This window comes from Mirounga angustirostris, unplaced genomic scaffold (assembly GCF_029215605.1).
Source record: "Mirounga angustirostris isolate CCGP_5_RB_7025 unplaced genomic scaffold, mMirAng1.0.hap1 SCAF_3, whole genome shotgun sequence".
Taxonomy (NCBI): Eukaryota; Metazoa; Chordata; class Mammalia; order Carnivora; family Phocidae; genus Mirounga; species Mirounga angustirostris.
The window spans coordinates 111606100-111624266 of record NW_026991711.1 but is presented as its reverse complement, the minus strand read 5'-3'; the positions used below and the strand labels follow the sequence as shown (position 1 = coordinate 111624266).

The 18167-nt window shown below is 36.1% G+C and overlaps 1 long non-coding RNA gene across 1 annotated transcript in view; it reads left to right on the top strand.

Annotated features, from left to right (window-relative positions):
- Positions 1–16709, top strand: part of LOC123839432 (uncharacterized) — a 40485-nt gene extending 23776 nt beyond the window's left edge. The window contains exons 2-3 of the long non-coding RNA XR_006789637.3: positions 14053–14272; positions 14655–16709. This is a non-coding gene — a long non-coding RNA (uncharacterized LOC123839432). The remainder of the gene's footprint in view (positions 1–14052; positions 14273–14654) is intronic.
- The last annotated feature ends 1458 nt before the right edge of the window (positions 16710–18167 follow it).

Here is an 18167-nt window from a genome sequence, read left to right as displayed (position 1 = left end):
GCTTCATCTTCGTAACAACCCAATAAAGTAGTTGTCATTAAATCTCTCCAATTTACAGACGAGAACACTTAGGCTTGGGAAGTTAAGTGACTCATACTTTGTTAGGCATGGAGTATGCTGGGCCCTGAGCAGAACCCAGGTTTATCTGATTCCAGTGTAACCACCAGGCCACACTAGATCTAAACGCACCCCCATCCAAGATAAAGAGAGAGAGTTCTGAAATATGTTTTCTACAGCTGCAAGGTTCAGCATATTAAACCCCATTGAAAAGCCCATTATTTCAGTGAGTCACTGGGAACAAGAAAACAAAACACTGTATGTTAACAAAATGGTATATCTCTTACACATATTATTTTTCAAAAATATGTAGAATATTTTATTTGGGTAAATTTGGGCACCTGGGTGGCTCAGTTGTTAAGCGTCTGCCTTCGGCTCAGGTCATGATCCCGGGGTCCTGGGATGGAGTCCCACATCGGGCTCCCTGCTCAGCGGGAAGCCTGCTTCTCCCTCTCCCACTTCCCCTGCTTGTGTTCCTGTTCTCGCTGTCTCTCTCTGTCATATAAATAAATAAAATCTTAAAAAAAAAATATTTTATTTGGGTAAATTCAAATTCACTACTAAATTATACTAGACTTAATACTACTACATAATATTTCAATCAACAGATAATGAAAATGTAACTATCAGTATGGTAGGATCTAGAAAATTGTATTATATTAGAAAAAAAAGAGCTTAAAAATTGAAAATACTAATACCTATAGGGCTAAAAAGTTTTCATCACCTTAATGAATCAAATGTACTTCTAAGCATAAAGACGTTATATATGTCCATTAAGAGTAAAATGTTATAAAAAACAACTATAAAATAGAGCATGTGCTTAAAAATCACTCAGTTATTTCCATTTTATATATATGAAATCTAAAACTAAAAAACTATATTTTCTTGGCATTAACAGACAAAAAAAATCATTGTCATAACACTCGCATTCACTCAGAGTCCAGCTCCTGGAACATACTAGAAACTTAACCAATATTTCAAAATAATTGTCTGATTTGTGACCTACATTCTGTGCTACCCTCCAGACACCTTTTTATTTATTTTGCTAAAACTCAAGTGTCTTTCAAGTTTGCTAAATTTAGAGTACCAGTATTAGCATTGTCCTTAATTAAAATTCAATAAAACCCCTTAATTTAAAAGTTATTGTGGTCAAAACTGTGGGTGAGCTACAGAATCCAGAGATAAAGGCAGTTAAAATAGATTTAACCACCTGTGAGGTATAATAATCATGCTGAAATGTGTGGCCTGGAGTGTTTTCATTGCTATTATAAAAAGAAATGTATACATAAAAGTAAGGGAAGCATTCAGATATGACCATTAGTAAATAATTATCACATAATTGACAGTAGATAAGGAATCATTTAGTAATCTAATGTTACCCAACATTTAAAAACAAATCCAAAATTATCTCTTAGAAAATGCATGAATTTATCAATCATATGCATATAAGGATGCTATTATCTCAATAACACATTCTCAGTATTAGAAGTAAAGGATCTAGAGAGACCATTGGGCCCAGAGAGGACCCGTATCTGAATCATTCAAAGGTATGTCATGCAGAATATAAGACTTGTACAAAGATCAAACTTTATGTATTTCTACATTTTATTTTAAAAATCATATTCTACATAATTATTATTACATAAATTTAATCTGTTGATACTCACTCATCAAATATAATTTTATGCCAGATACACCCATATTCTAAAAATACTATATTCAGCCTTGAACAATATTCCTTGACTAACAAATATTTATTGAAAACATATAGTATACTACTATAAGGTGAATGGTGCTTTGAAAGACACTAGCCTAGAATCTGAAGGTATATCTCCGCACCTAGCTAGTTCTGGGTATTCAAAACCTAAATTTGTTGTAATTTGGTTTTCTCATGTGTAAAATAAATCAATCCCACACATCTCATAGGGTTATTTTGAAAATTAAATTAAATGAAAAAATGTAAGTGAAACTATCCTGTAAACTGTGAAATAAATCACAAAATTGGCCAAATCAGTTATTTGGCATCCATTTACATGAAAAATATCATTGCCTAATTTTTAAAACATTTTTTAAACATCTATTTTGGCAAGCATAAACCCAAATATATTCTCAGTAAGACAAAATGATTACTATTTATAAAAAATATTAAAATTTATAGTTTTAATTCATATTAGTAGGGAAGAGTGTCTTTGAATCAGGTAATTCAAGCCAAAATGTGTCTTGAGTATCCTTGAATACCTACTACTACAAATATCTTATATGACCACAATAGTATGGATATTTTCTTAACTTTTCCAATTTTCTTTTGTTTACATCATATCAAAATGATCAGTTGTTTCTCTCATTACACACAACTAGGAATAATAAATTAATTTACCCTCTGGCAACTGATGACATAATTTTTATGAGACTCCATAATTCTAGGTTACTAAACAGAGTTGTGAAATCTTCTCCAGGGCTCTCTTCAGTTTCTTATTTTCTATGAAAAAAAATAAACTTTCCTGTGTAATTGATAAGATATGACTAAGCTGACTCAATCTTGAGAACAATTAAAATGTAGAATTTCCAAGTGCCTTTCCAGATACCGTCTTCTGAAAAAAAGACATAGATGACCAAGAACTATGGGCAAATGACAGTGTTTGTAAAGAAAAATTAAGCAGTTAGAATCATCTGCAAAACTCATGTGAATGCATTTAAGATACACAAGTGTTAAAACTCTGAAGAGTATTTATTAATTCACTCAACAGATATTTGAAGGTTTTCATGCATCAAGCCATGTGCTAGGAGCAGTGGGAATATAAAGGTAAATCTTATCCAGACCATGCATGTAAGGAAAATGGGTTGAATATACAGCCAAGAAAGACACATCAGATACAGATAGATGTGATAAAAATACAGATTCAAATATAGCTCTATGTGAGAACTATACTATAAGATAGAAATTGGTGTGCCACAAAACATGTACAAATATAAAAATTTCATAAGTGATGACTTAAGTAAAACAATCAGGGAAAATGTCTTGGGTCAGCATGGCACCACTGAACATAACAATGGGAAAGAAGGCTTATTAGACCTAGGACCAGTGACAGCAAAGACTCGAGAGTGGGAAACTATGGCTTGAGTCAGGACAATAATGAGGCCATTTGACTAGAATAAGGGAGCCTAAAAGTCATCATTTGGAGATAAGCTTGTAAATAAAGTGGAACCATATTATAGGAGGGCATTGAGTATCAAGTTAAGGATATTTGGCTAATATCTGGTAAATTTTTTGAAACTGTTAAGAAGGGACATGTCATTGTACATTGTAGGTAAGTTTCATTGGGAATATTAAATTGGCAAATGTTCACAAAAGGAATTAAAATGAGGAGAGGCTAAAGAAGGGAAGAATAGGAACTACCGTAGCAGCAAGAGGCAATGTAAATGACAAGTGGGAAGTTAAAGAGGCCCACACTTAGCTACAAGAATGAGAGAGAGAAAGAATGTTGTAAAGACATTTTAGAGACACGATTGGCAAGCAAAAGTAACCATGTGGATTTAGAGTTAGAAATTCTATTTTTTTTTCCCTTTGGCAAGTATTATCTGGCATTTATCCTGTAAATTTCCATGTCTGCTAGAGCTATTGGGGTAGAAGTATAAGGAGGAGAGAAGGAAGGATGGTGATTTACCTATTCTTCTCCATCTTCTTAAGCAGTATTTGATAGGGTGTACAACCCCAGAATGTCATGTGTTCATAGTCCATTTAATTTTCCATCTATAAACTGACTACTGACTATACTCCCCCTCTCCTTGATTTAAAAATATCTGCTGATGAGCTGGTGTTCTAGAATCCCCAGAAAATGAATAGAGGGGTTCCCACAGCTCAGGTTAAAACACAGGAGTTTGCAATAGCACCAATAAGAATTTAAATGACTTTCTTTTTTTGAGAGAGAGAGAGAGGAAGGGCAAAGGGAGAGGAAGAGAGAGAATCTTAAGCAGGCTCCACACCCAGTGCAGAGCCCAACATGGGGCTGGAGCTCACAAGCCTGAGATTATGACCTGAGTTAAAATCACAAGTTGGACACTTAACCAACTGAGTCATCCAGGCGCCCCTAAATGACACATTTTAAAGTATATTGTCATGTTTACATTTTAAACTGAATAATGAGTTGAGAACAATGCAAGGCTAAACAAACAAAAGTCACCAAGTCAATGAGAGGAAAAGAAAAAAAATAATATGAAACCCCACAACAGTCACTAAATTTGGCTAAGTTTCAAATTAACTTCATTATATCAGTGCCCCGGTGCCCTGCATGTGTGCTATCCGCCATGTTTCCAACTCATGTTTCAAAACGTTTGGTTCCTTCTTCTGCTTGATACTCAGTCTAACTCTTTCGTGTGCTCTAATTTCCTACCACTTATCTCCCACTCTGCACTTAGTAATTCTTCAGACTGGGATTGAGCTATCATTTCCACATTTGTACTTATTCCCCATGTATTCCCTTTCGAGTGACTCATTCCAGATAGGGCTATGAACACCTGAGCACAAACAGCATCAGTGGTTTTCACCAGTGATGTAATGATCAAGGTGCCAAATGCATGGTCAGTGTCTCCTAAGGTCTAACAGTCTTGATGTCTTCCAGGTCCTCTATCCTCTCAGGTCCTTATGTCAGAGGGTTTTCATTTTTTTTTTCTTGGGAAATATTTCGAGTTCATGGTATTTTAAAGCTATCCCTGGGTTCAGAGAAGACTAGTAAAGTCTAAAAGATATACTGGCACTCCAGCATAATAAGGAAATTAGTCATCCAGATTGATACATGAAAACTATATCTAAAAATTAAGAGGGGAAATGTGGAGGGGCAGAAAAGGGTAGGGATAGGCATGGTGGACAGGAGAGAATTGTATTCTATTAAATCTTTCCTAACAGCGCATCTTGTTTGGATCATGTGATTTGAGCAGAATTTGGGGGTCAGTTTTTGTTCTCTTCTCTCCCATTTTTAGAATCGGTTTGCCCAACATTATGACACACATGTTCTCAGTTACCATAATAGACTACATATGTAACGTTAACTACATCATTTCAGAGCTCCATTTGCAGATTCTACATTTTATTTGACTCAAACTCCCCCCACCCCAAAGGAGACAGCCTGTTAATCCCCATCCTCTGTGGGAAGTTTAAGCTATGGCTGGCAGAAAGTGAGAAAAAAAGGCTCTGTGCTCCAGTTGCCATGTTAGCTGCGACACACGCACATAATACATTTGATCTCCAGTGTTGTTCTTCATGAATTCATTTTGGAATTCATAATGCCACACTTCAGCATCATCTTAGGGAAGCTCAGAGCAGATTTTTCTAGATGTGCAATGCACTCTCTTTTACAGTGGCATTTACAGCTGTAGTGAACAGGGGCATCTAAATTCGTACTTTTTAGGCTGAATCTTAAACTTCTGATAAGCCTTGCCTGGAAACCCAGGCTCAGAACTTGTCACAGAGAATTGGTGTCTCAAAGCACTGAGAGGAATGATTAAAAGAGATTGATTCTTTCCCTCTACATATCTGATGTAAAATCTAGGTATAACAAGAAAACAGGAAAGTTTAAATCACTCGAATGAATAGAGGCAGAAACTCATTCATGGAAAACACCACATTATAATTGCATATAGATACTTTCTAGCTATGTTAAAATTACACATATCTTTCTTGGTGAGAGTAGAGAGTCAATGAAAACAACTGCTTCTTTCTGTATAAAATTTGATAAAAAATTGTGGTTAAAGAGACATGAATCAGGAAAAGGGAATATCAAAGCAAAATGATTACTGCAGCTATGACTCTCACATTAAAACTTCGGCATTTGGGGGGTGCCTGGGTGGCTCCGTAGGTTAAGCGCCCGACTCTTGATTTCAGCTCAGGTCATGATCTCAGGGTCATGGGATTGAGCCCAGCATGGAGCCCAGCATCAGGCTCCAGGCTCACTGGGGAGTCTGCTCGCAGTGGAGAGTCTGCCTGAGATTCTCTCCCTCTCCCTTCCCCCGCCCACTCTCTCTCTGTTTCTGAAATAAATAACTAAATCTAAAAAAAAACAAAAAACAAAAAAACAAAAACCACGGCCCTTTGCATTTTGGTACTTTAGAAAGATATTTAATTTACCAAATAATCTTAATTTAGCTATTTTTATTAGGGCTTTGTCCCAGAGTGGGGGGGAAATGCTTCATTTACGACTTCTAAGAAAATTTATACAAAAATGGGAAGAGTATAAAGAAAAATTATTCAAAAGAGATTTGCTCCTCCAACCAGGGACAGCTATGTATATAGTTTATGCATATGAACACTTCAGTGGAATTAAGGCTTTCATATGACAACAATATTTCAGATGTAAGTGCAGTTTTGTAAGAAAAAACTTTTTCATAAGACAATGCTTGCATGTTTTTTCTCTAAAAACTTATAAAAGGATCATCAATTATTTCCATCTTCCTTTAATCTTTTCTTCCAAGTTCACCTTTAGAAATTCTTTCAAAGTACAAAAATGACTGCTTTCTTTTCAAGTAGAACTGTTATAATTTCTAAGTTAAAAAATACTCTATTAATATGTAATTGTAATTTGATATAACATACTGAAAAATCTACACTTTCTCCACCTACTTTTGCTTATTTCTTATAAGACTCAACAAAGAAATCATTACATTAAACAGTATGGTTTATGAGACCTTGAGAAACAAAAACTAATTTTTTTAAAGTTACAAATGTTACAATAGACACATAAAGAATACTTTTCCTTTAAAAGTGACAATAAGTGATATATAAAAACACTGAAGACAGCCTTTAAAATTTTAAACATGAGCAAAATTAAATAGTAACTTTCCAAGGAAAAATAAAAACTAGAAAACATGATTGTAAAATATCAAATTAAAAACACTAATGAAAGTACTGAAAAATTATTTGAAGTTTATTGGATTATTTTTACTTTCAAATTTGTTTGTGTATACAAACAAGAAAAGTAATATAAATATATACACAAAGTCACAGTTGTCGTAAGTTAACTTTCCTCTTGAAATGTATGTATAACTCTAATTTATAATATCTGATCAATTTCATGTGCACCAAGAAACTCTTATATTAAAGATCATATTATACTCTTTATTTTCCAATGCTGCTTGGAGATTGATAGAATTCCATACTGCACTATCCATACCTTAGATCTATCACTCTTATCTATCACTCTGCATTTCATATCAAATTGATTTTGACACATCACATCTGAATAAAACAGTGGTAGAACATGCATACTCATTTACACTTCAATATTAGTTGTTACACTTTTTATGCACTAAATAAATGTACATAATTGGTAAAATGCAAGGAAATCAAGTCAAATTAGCCAAATATGCATTACAAAAAAAAAAAGTACTTCCATAGCTAATGCATTATATATCAAGATATATATAGTAAGGTATATGCTAAATACTGGTATAGAAAGATTTTACATCTTTGTGTAAAATCATTTAAACAAATATCCTCCATAACCTAGTAAAGCAGAATAAACTTTCATTGAGATTAGGTGGGCATTCAGAAAAAACAATTTATCTTTATTCTAAGATTGAAAGAATTGATTTCCTACTTCGAGCCCATTTAGTGAGGAGGTCAGAACTGGGCACTTCTTAGAGTTCATGCAGCCCCAGCCCTTAGCAGCAAGATTCCCTTTGGGGTCAATGACTTCTAACTATTGGAAAACCTACAAGAAGGGGTAAAGAAGTAGAAGATTACAGATAATCAAGTGGCTTTCACTAGAATCTCCTTCAAAAAGAATTATGTCACTGTAGACCTTTTACCTTTTTGTTGTTCAAAATCAAGTTTCCCTGAAGAATGTTGTTAAGAAAAAAAAAAAAGCAGGGGTGAAAGGCCTAGTTGGTCACCAGTTTTCCAATACTATCAAATCACAGCAGAAAAGACTTAAACAATTAGCATATGACTTACACAGCATAAAAGTAGTTGTAAATAGAAATTTGAAATCCCTTAGAGATATACTACATACCACAACATTTTTACCACAGTGAAAAACCTTTAATGTGGCAATAGCATTTGAGCCAAATAACTCCAGAACAGGAAAAAAAAAAAAAATTGCAAGCTTACCTTCCTTAAAGGAGAGTTGTTTGTGTGTGCACACAGGTGTTGAAGACCTTAATTAAAGTCAAATACTAAGGTCCCACCCAGCTGGAGGTCAAAGGACCTCAATCCATGAAAATAGTTTTGTTTTTGAGAAATAAATGAAACTGGCCCCTGACCTTACCAATGAACATGAACCAACACACACTTTTTTTTTTTCTTTTTTAACTTTAGACAAAGCTCCCGGATCCTCCTTTAGAACTCTTCACTTTTTCTGCAATCCTAGAACAGTGTTTCTAAACCTGGCCACTGTTGACATTTTGACCCAGGTAATTCTTTGTTGTGAAGGTCCGGCCAGTGCACTCTAAGAGGTTTAGTAACCTGACCTCCACTCACTAGATGCCAGTAGCATCCCTCTGTAAATTGTGACAATTAAAAATGTCCCCATACATCGCCAAATATCCCCTGGGGGAAAATTGCCCCTGTTGAGATACGCTGTTCTAGAGAGAGGGGAATAACCTTTGTTAAAGGTAGGCCCACTGAGGAAAGCAGGAAGTAACAGCTAATAGCTTTACAGGCAAGGAAAAGATTGAGAAATGAGACACAACACTCACAACTAGTTGCAGAGCAATCTGGAGTTTTTTAGTGTAAGGACTTAATCACTATACTAAGTATGAACATCACTACAATAAATATGAATAGCAATTATTTTATTCTCCATTAACACAGAGATGCCCTACCATGAGAGCATCCCTAAGTTAGTGCTGAATAAAATAAATTATGTTCACTATGCTGATCCCAAGTTATTAAGAAATTGTTAGAGTTTCTTCAATGTACCTCATCAAAGAAAATAGAAAAATATTAATACATTTGAGGAAGATTTCTAACAAAAGGTTGAACTTTTCAAGATTCAAACTGATCAATATTTATTAGAAAAAATGCTTCTGCATAGATATATATCTTAGATTTTACAGACAATGTTCATTTGGAGTATTTCCTTTCCTTTGCAGCTGCTCCTTAATTGATGTTTCAGAAAAAAAAGACATCACCTATAAAGGTATTCCCGGTAAACCCCTTCTCTATTATGGTGTGAGCCTTGTCTGACTCACAGGTCTTGCCAAAGATGAATGCTGCCAGCCCCTGCCAGACTAGGGATTCCCATGAGAATATTAGACAGAGGTGTATATTTGGGTGAGAACTGGCCAGTTTCCAAAGGCAGGGTCAAAGAAATCTGTATTAGTCTGGGTACTCCAGGGAAACAAGGGAGGTAAGAGATAAAATGGCAATGTGTAAGTCAAAGTCTTATTTTGCAGAAAGTTTTAGAATTTGACATACCCATGGGAATAAACAAATAAATGAGCAAGCCCAATTCTAAAGTTTGGATGACAACTTGAAAGTAGATCACGGGAGTTAGAAAAGACCTAGGACAGGTGTCAATCCTTTCATCATGATGTCCTGGAGACCTCACTTCTCCCTGAGGCCATGAGGAAAGGGTTAGGATAAAGGGACTGCAGAAAGAGCAGCAGAAGGGATTAGAAGGAAGTCAATAATTACGTTCTCTGTTTAGTTTTGTCTTAAGTATTAAAATTAACCAGCAAACATTCATAGAGACAAAGTTCAGTTTGGAACCTAGCTCAATCACTAATAGCTATGCAATTTTTGGCAAGTTAGTTAACTTCTCTGATCTTTAGTTCTCATAGACGACACAAATACACAGATGAAGTAAAACCCTAATGAAATGAGCATTCACATTTGATCACCCTCCTGGTGACTGCCTGCTAGTTTTCACTTGGTTCCCTTTCCCAAATGAAGGTGGGCCCAGTAGGATTGGGATTTCAGAAGTGATTGCTTGCGATCATTTGGGACTCTCTCAGGTCAGGGTGTTGCCCCTTGTTCACAGTGTATATCTCAGTGTCTTACATTTGGTGCTTCTTTTGTGACAGAACAGACCAATTTAAAAGTATCATTTTTCATTAACTTGGCAATGATACAACCCTGTATTTTCTGTAGTTAAAGTATCTGAGTGCACTTTTGATGTTATGGCAATGTTTTACAATATTTACCTTATAGGGCAAGGCAAGGCAGGTCTAGGCTCTGTGGGTCTTGAGGCTTGTACCATTTGGAGGATCTTCTTAAAGGAAAAAATTATATATATATTAATATTATATATTATATATATGTATTATATATATACATATATATGTATAATACATATATATTATATATTATATATTATATATATGTATTATATATACATATATATGTATAATACATATATATTTTATATACACACACACACACACACACATATATATATATATATATATATATATATATATTGCAAGCTCATCTTCCTTAAAGGAAAGTATTTCATGTGTGCACACAGGTGTTGAAAATCTTAAAGTCAAATACTATATATACACACAATATTTCTGAGAGGCCATTAGCAAGTATGGCAGACCATACTTTGCTCAGATTGTTGTGGATGCTTTAAGGAAATACAGTTGACGTTGGGGGCAAACTTGATATCACAAGCCAGGGAAATCTTTAACCTATTTCAGAAGAGAATCATTCCTTCTTAGGACTTCGGATTGACTGGCCATCATTAAGGCTAAATAAATATTCAGAATTAAACATTGCAGCAAATGAGAAGCTGGAAGTTCACACACACACACATATACACACACATACACGCATACATACACACACACAATTAGGTATGAAAGAATGTTTATTATGTTTATTTAGAATGTTTATTTAGAATCTGAAAGAGAACTATGCATTTTTAACAAGCAATTTAAAAACAGGGCTTTCTTTGGAAGGAACCCTTGTAAATGAATAGCCCTGAAAACTTAAATTTCATTAGCTTCACAAGACATATACTTCTGGGGCTGGATGAGAATTAAAGTAGATCATGAATGGAAACACTCAATACCTGGTATTAAGACTTTCTCTTCAGCAAATGTTAACATTAGTATTCTTAGTACTGTCAAAGCAATCAATAATGATTATCTAGGGCACCTGGGTGGCTCAGTCGTTAAGCGTCTGCCTTCGGCTCAGGTCATGATCCCAGGGTCCTGGGATCGAGTCCCACATCGGGCTCCCTGCTCGGCAGGAACCCCGCTTCTCCCTCTCCCACTCCCCCTGCTTGTGTTCCTGCTCTCGCTATCTCTCTGTCAAATAAATAAATAAAATCTTTAAAAAAAAATAATGATTATCTAGCAGCTAGTATCAAGTGACACTGGAGGGTGTGAGAGGTTTGGGGGGCTGTTGGTGATGGATCATAGCCTTCCCACATCATCTCCTTTGTCCTCTCCCTACGAGAGCTGCTCTCTGCATCCTGGCAGGCAGTAGGAAAAGATGTCATGCAGAAGTAACAAGTAAAGAGAGGCATCCCAGCCCCCTGGCTTAACTACCAGTCAACCTTGCGAAATCAGATGTCAAAGCTATGCAGGGCTAAAAAGGTAAGAAATTGACAACAGAACCATTTCATAGGGATAATAGCCATAAATATAAGTATAATACAATATAACTGGCAAAATATGCATATAAATAATTATGGAAGTACCAACAAAATGAAAGTAAGGAATTAATTCTGTCCAGTAGCATTAGAGAAGGCTTCTAGAGGAAGAGACATTTGAGTAAAATTCTAGACAGGAGGAATGACACACAAAAGGAGTTATATAGGAACAAGTGTGGGCCAAGTGAGATAAGTAGTACCCTTAACTTAGGTGGGGTGACAGGAGATGGAACTGCAGAGGTAGCTTGGACTGGAGTTTTCTACCATGTTAAGGTGTTTGGTCTAAGGGAAAAGGGAGCTAATCAGGCATTGAGTTTTATGAGCTTTGTGAGAACAGCCTTAGGGAAGTTGTGCAAGGGTCACTCATGGAGGGGTAAAGTCTACTGTGAGGGAGAGTACCCTTGTGTAAGGCTGCACAGGCCATGTACTGGACAACTCTATGGGAGTATCATCCTTATAGACTATGACAAGAACCCTCTTTGAGTTTCACATCACTCACAAGGACAGTAACCCAGATGAGAGATCATGAAGAACCCAACCAAGTCAAGTCAAGGATACGAGAAGAATGAAGACCAGATACCAGCACCAAGAAATATTTCTGAGAGGCCATTAGCAAGTATGGCAGACCATACTTTGCTCAGATTGTTGTGGATGCTTTAAGGAAATACAGTTGACGTTGGGGGCGAACTTGAAATCACAAGCCAGGGAAATCTTTAACCCATTTCAGAAGAGAATCATTCCTTCTTAGGACTTCGGATTGACTGGCCATCATTAAGGCTAAATAAATAATCAGAATTAAACACTGCAGCAAATGAGAAGCTGGAAGTTCAGGCTGTTTCACATTGAATGCTCAGGATACTTGTGAGCACTTCCCCACCCAGACACTTCTTGTTTGGAAAAACAAAAACAAGACAAAATAAACAGACGAACAAAAACATCATTTGTTTCCATTTAGAGAGAGTTCAAGAAAATAGCATTTGTCTTATTTTTCTCACCAGTTTCATTTACTACAGATTTATGGAATTCATGTTCACATTACCTTTAGGGCCCAAAGAAATCCACAAACATAATAGAATGCCAAAACACAGAAGGAAAGTATCAAGTGTCTGTGGAAAACCATTCTGCCTATTCAGTTAAAACCAGTCTTCACCTCCTTCCTCTCGATCTATTTCTAGTCACCAGTTACCTGGACTTAACTGAACTTCTAACAAAGCCCCAAAGCTATAATATGTCACTGACTTGAGATTTTCTTGTGACATTTATATCAAAATGGAATTCTCTTGTCTTTAGCCATATCACCCAAACTCAAAATAAGACTAATCTGTTTATCTCTAATCCCCAGCAAGTTCATGGTTCATGGTCTGTCATTTCTTCCTTATCAGATCAATTATCAACAACCAGAAAAGAGTGTCAACTGCTTGAAAACATTGGTCTTTTTACCTCCCTATCTTATAGCCTTTATTTTCCTATCATCACATGGCTCTCTGATATTTGAAAGACCTAATAGAGGTTGCCATTTATATTGTAACCTCCTGGGAGCTTTTCAGAGATACAGGACCTCAGGCTTTCCCCTAGACCTACAAAATCAGAATGTACATTTCCACAAGATTCCAGAGGCCTCTTGCACACAGTAGCATCTGATCTGCTTCGTGGTAAATGAAGCTACCCAGGCACAAGGCTGTTGAGCTGCTTTAGCAAAACTACCTTAAACACACACACACACACACACACACACACAACTAATAAGCCAAAGAGAGTGTACAAGTTTTACAAACAGAAATAATTTGGCCCCAGGATGGTTCATAAAAAGGATGAAAAGATGAGCCACTCAGAAAAGGAAAAAAAGACCACCAAGAACATGGGAAAATGCAGGCTCCAATTAGAAGCATTGAAGTTTCCAAGTTTTGAGGCTGATTCCAATAATTCAACTCTTAAAGACTGCCCACAAAATACAGAGAATTTGGTTCCTTCTCCTTATTTGCATAAGTAAATACCTTCCAATGAGGGCAATATTCATCTCGTATCATATTTTAAGATGATTATAGGCAATCTCAGGTGGTTAAAGTCATTTAGCCTTCAGCCTTGTACCTTATACCCCACCTGAGGCATGCTGAGCTCCTTGGAAATGGGCTGCCTGTTGTGCCTTACTGCTTAATTATTATATTAACATACTGAAGCTTCCTTTGAATTAGCTCTTCTCTGTGAGTGTGTTTATTCTATAGAAAAGCCCTTCAGTGATTTGCAATGAAGGTAATTTTTCTTGTCAGCTTACTTCAAAAATCCAGTAAGTATAAATCCAGTGCAATTTGAGTTTTGCCAACATTTTGCTTCCATTTCATTCTGTTTTGTTTCCTTCACATCCTTTTCTTTTTTTTTTTTCTTTTTTCCCCCAAACCCCAAGTGCAAATCTTCATTGTCTGAATGCAAAGCAGACTGCAACCTTTCTCAGAATACACAGCGCTGTTTTGCTGCTCTGGTTCCTTCGTTACTGGGCACCTTTGCCCACAGTGGGCAGAATCCAGCCTGCCTGGTAAGACTCCGTCAGGGCACACTGTGAACTTTGGCCCGCTTGGCAGAGATTTGCTCATCAACTAATTGAAAACTGACAAACGTTCATATCTGTAAGTATAAAGCAAGTGAACAAAAGCTTTTTTGGAGCATTACGCATATAAAACTGTCATCCCCAAATTCATAGTCATCTTTATACCTGCTCCCTAAATCTAAACCTGTGGGGTGCTGGCAAGAATATCTTAGAAAAAAAAAGAGAGAGAGAGAGAGAGCGAGAAATGGAGTATTCTGTGGCATGGCATTCCACGTCAACATCCACTTCTCTGGTGAGAGCCCTTACAAGTATGAAGTCCTGTTTCTAATTATTTTAGCCACACCCCCACAATGCGTCCTCCTCTTTAAAAGTTTAGCATATGGTAAGGACTAAAGTTAAAGTATAAATGTTGATTTTATTTGAGCTACATGCATACCCTCACGATTTTTTTATTGTTTAAGATTCAGGGGGAAGAACTGTCCCCCCACAGGCTGTACGTTTAACCAGAACAGGAATCAATTTTTATTCATCTTGGTAGCCTCCTCCCCCAAGTACTCGGACTGGAGATTGGTACCTCATCTTGTGCTCCACGCTGCTGAATTGTGAACCTACTACCAACTTTGCATCAAGATGTTCAAGTTTCTTTTTAGCTGTCTCTGACAGGAGAACAGCAACAAGGAAAAAGGAAAAAAAGAAAAACATCACAACAGCAAAGACCTCTACCCCCAAAGAAAGGAGGTATTTTAGCTTATTCATCTACACCTGCCACCCAAAAAATCCCTTCATAATCGTTCTGTCCTAACACTGTAAAATGTTTCCAGAAATTTCTCTCTGTAAAAATGCCTTCTAAATGAACTATAATCTTTTTAAGATCATTTATGTGTAGGTTTTTATTTTTTTTCAGTACTTTATCTTGTTTCCTTTTCTGAGCATTACAAACTCAGCCCAGCACCTCACCCACATGGGACAGTGCTTCAGATGCACGATGTCATTTTTCTGACGAAGGGTTACTGTCAAGTTAGACAAAACGACTTTGGTAATGCAAGATCTCGGGGGAGAAAGCAGAAGATAAATGAGCGGTGGCTACAGAACCACAACGTAACCTCATTTTAATCACAAGTGTTCACCCCTCAATGTGCCAGGCTGATAGGTTGGTGAGCAGACTCAGAATAGGTCAGCTCCCCACCAAGCTCAAATCAAGTGGTGGCAGCTAGAGATATGGTGGTGGAGTTTGGTGGTTACAAACACCGGCTTTGAACTCAGACAAGCCTGTGGTCCCTGGGTTATCTTGTGTGGCACTAAAAACAAAACACAAAGGATATTAAGAACAGAACCCTCAGGAAGGGTTATTCCAATAAAAGGCAATGAGAGGGGTAACAAGCATCAGGGAAAGAGGAAAAATCAGCAACGGGATTCATCATCAACCTTCATCTTCAACCTTCAGGTTTCAATTCTCCGTTAACTATTTTTTATCCCTATTTCAATGCAACTGAATAATAATTGAATGCCTACTTTCTGTTAGGCATTAAGGTCTCTGAGCTCCACACAATCTGACTGGGAAGACAGGTCAACTTAAATAAAATAACTACAGCAAAAGCGAGACAAAACTTGGCAGAGATGATATGCATAGAGTGTAAAACACAAAGGTGCAGTAAATCTGACTCTAAAGGAAGGCCACATTCAAAGTGGGCCTTCAAGCAGAGGAAGAGTTTGCCAAGCAGACAAGGAAGGAAAAGGATTCCAGGGGAAAAACGAAAAACAGAGCCTGAGAAAGGTCAGGGGTGAGCGCCGTAACCCCCTGGTTCCAGGGTCAACTGTAATTAATTCACATTTAAATTTAAATAGCTACATGTGGCTGGTGGCTATCATATTGGACAGTGCAGGCCTTCAATTAACATTTATTCTGTCACTTTGTTTTGGTATAGCCCTGAAACAGAATTTTTTTTTTTTTTTAATGCGATCTCGGGACAAATAAAGAGCTCTAGAGTCAAATTACTTGAATTCAAATTTAGGTTCTTCTTTTACAAGTGATTTGACCTCAGGAATTATGTTTCACTACTCTTTGCCTCGGTTTCCCCAATTGGCAAAATAAAAGTACTTACCCCTATAGGACTGTGGGGAGGAATAGTGCCTGACATATAATATTTGTGGTACATGTCGGCCGTAATTACGATTTGTGAACATATCGTCTCTAACACCATGCTACTGTTTGTGAATATATGCAATCTCCAATATCAGGTATTACTTAGTTTACTGTGAATAAACACATAAAATGAATCTTCACAATCCTCTAACAAAAAATAATGTAGTCAGTATCACTAGTCCATTTCCTACACGGCAGCTTCACAAGAAGCTTTTTCTTTGAAAACAGACAAGCCATTAGCTGGAACATCTTTTTCTTCCCCCAGTTTCACATCAAAGTTTTGCGGGGCTTTTTTTGCAATATTTCAATCATAACTTTGATGATCATTCTCATGAAAAAGACCAGGACAGTGGCGTTAACTAAATGTGTAAAGTTTGCGAGTGTTCATCCAAAGCTATTGTTACTTGAAAGATGAGAATAATACGGCCTCGCTCCTAAGGAAAATAAATGTTTCCATCCCCTACCTGTGAGTACGAAGATATTTTATTTGCCCAGGCTACACCATAAACTGTATTAGTCTCCTCTGGGGGAATAAGTGTAGTTTAGTTGCTGACATTAAAAGTAAAGCAGTCTTTTCATTTAATATAGACTGAGATAAATTCAGATTAAATATATATTGTGTAAATAAAAATGGTTATAACATTTATTACAAGAACAGCACACAAGACTATGACTTTTCTGCACTTCTACCATCACACACAAATATGAGATTTTAAATCGGGGACTCAATTGAACATGATACAGCATATTTGAGTTATACATCTTCCTTTTCACAATATATTATTGATCTACTCTCACTATAGTTTATTTTCTTCCTCAGGGGAGACTAAGAACTTCCTTATCAATTTGTTCAAAGTTTTAATGACTACCATAGCTTTGTCTGACTTTAATATAACATAATATATTCTAACACATCAATCCATAGTATCCTGCCCATCCCTGTTCTAAATATCACTCCTCTTCATAATATGATTCAATTTAAGGAATCTTTCCAAAGATTGATCTAAATAAATAGCAGGTAGGTTTCAGGCAAACAAATGAATTTGCATTGCTTTATATTTATCATAAATTTTTCTCTTAATTACCAAGGTACCTTGTTCAGAAACACAAAAACAGCATTATAAATTAATTGGCACTGTTCCTGCTGATTCTTTGGAACTTTTGTGGAATGTAAAAGCCAAAAGTAAAAACAGCCTGCAGAACCCAACCAGAGCACACATTATATTTAAACACTAAAGTCTACAAACATGTCATAGGATTATTTGTGGAACACATTTTGAACCACCAAAATCTTGTCATTGATAGGTGGGACCCTATTTATTTTCAAATTCAAGGTCAAAAAAACCCTGCTCCCTTCTGTTTCTTTTGTTGTATATGACCCAAACAGACAAAAACCCATATTCTCTTGAAAGCAATTAAAGGACATACTTTTCCTCCCATTGGAGAATAATAAAATTGTAATATTACTAAAATGTAACAACATATTTTCAAAAATGGGGAAGGTCACGGACATGAAATAAATGTAGTCTCATCGCATAAATATTACAAAATCCGGCATTCACTGTAAAAAATTTAAGTCCATTTATTATTAACCAAAAGCAAAGGTAACACATTTTTACTTAACTACTTGTAACTCTATAAAAAGGCTCTTTTCTTAAATTATTACTTCCAAATAATTGATAATTTTGTAATATTTCTTTTTTTTTGTTTGTTTTTTTATGGATACTTTATTTATTTTATTTTATTTTATTATGTTATGCTAATCACCATACATTACATCATTAGTTTTTGATGTAGTGTTCCATGATTCATTGTTTACGTATAACACCCA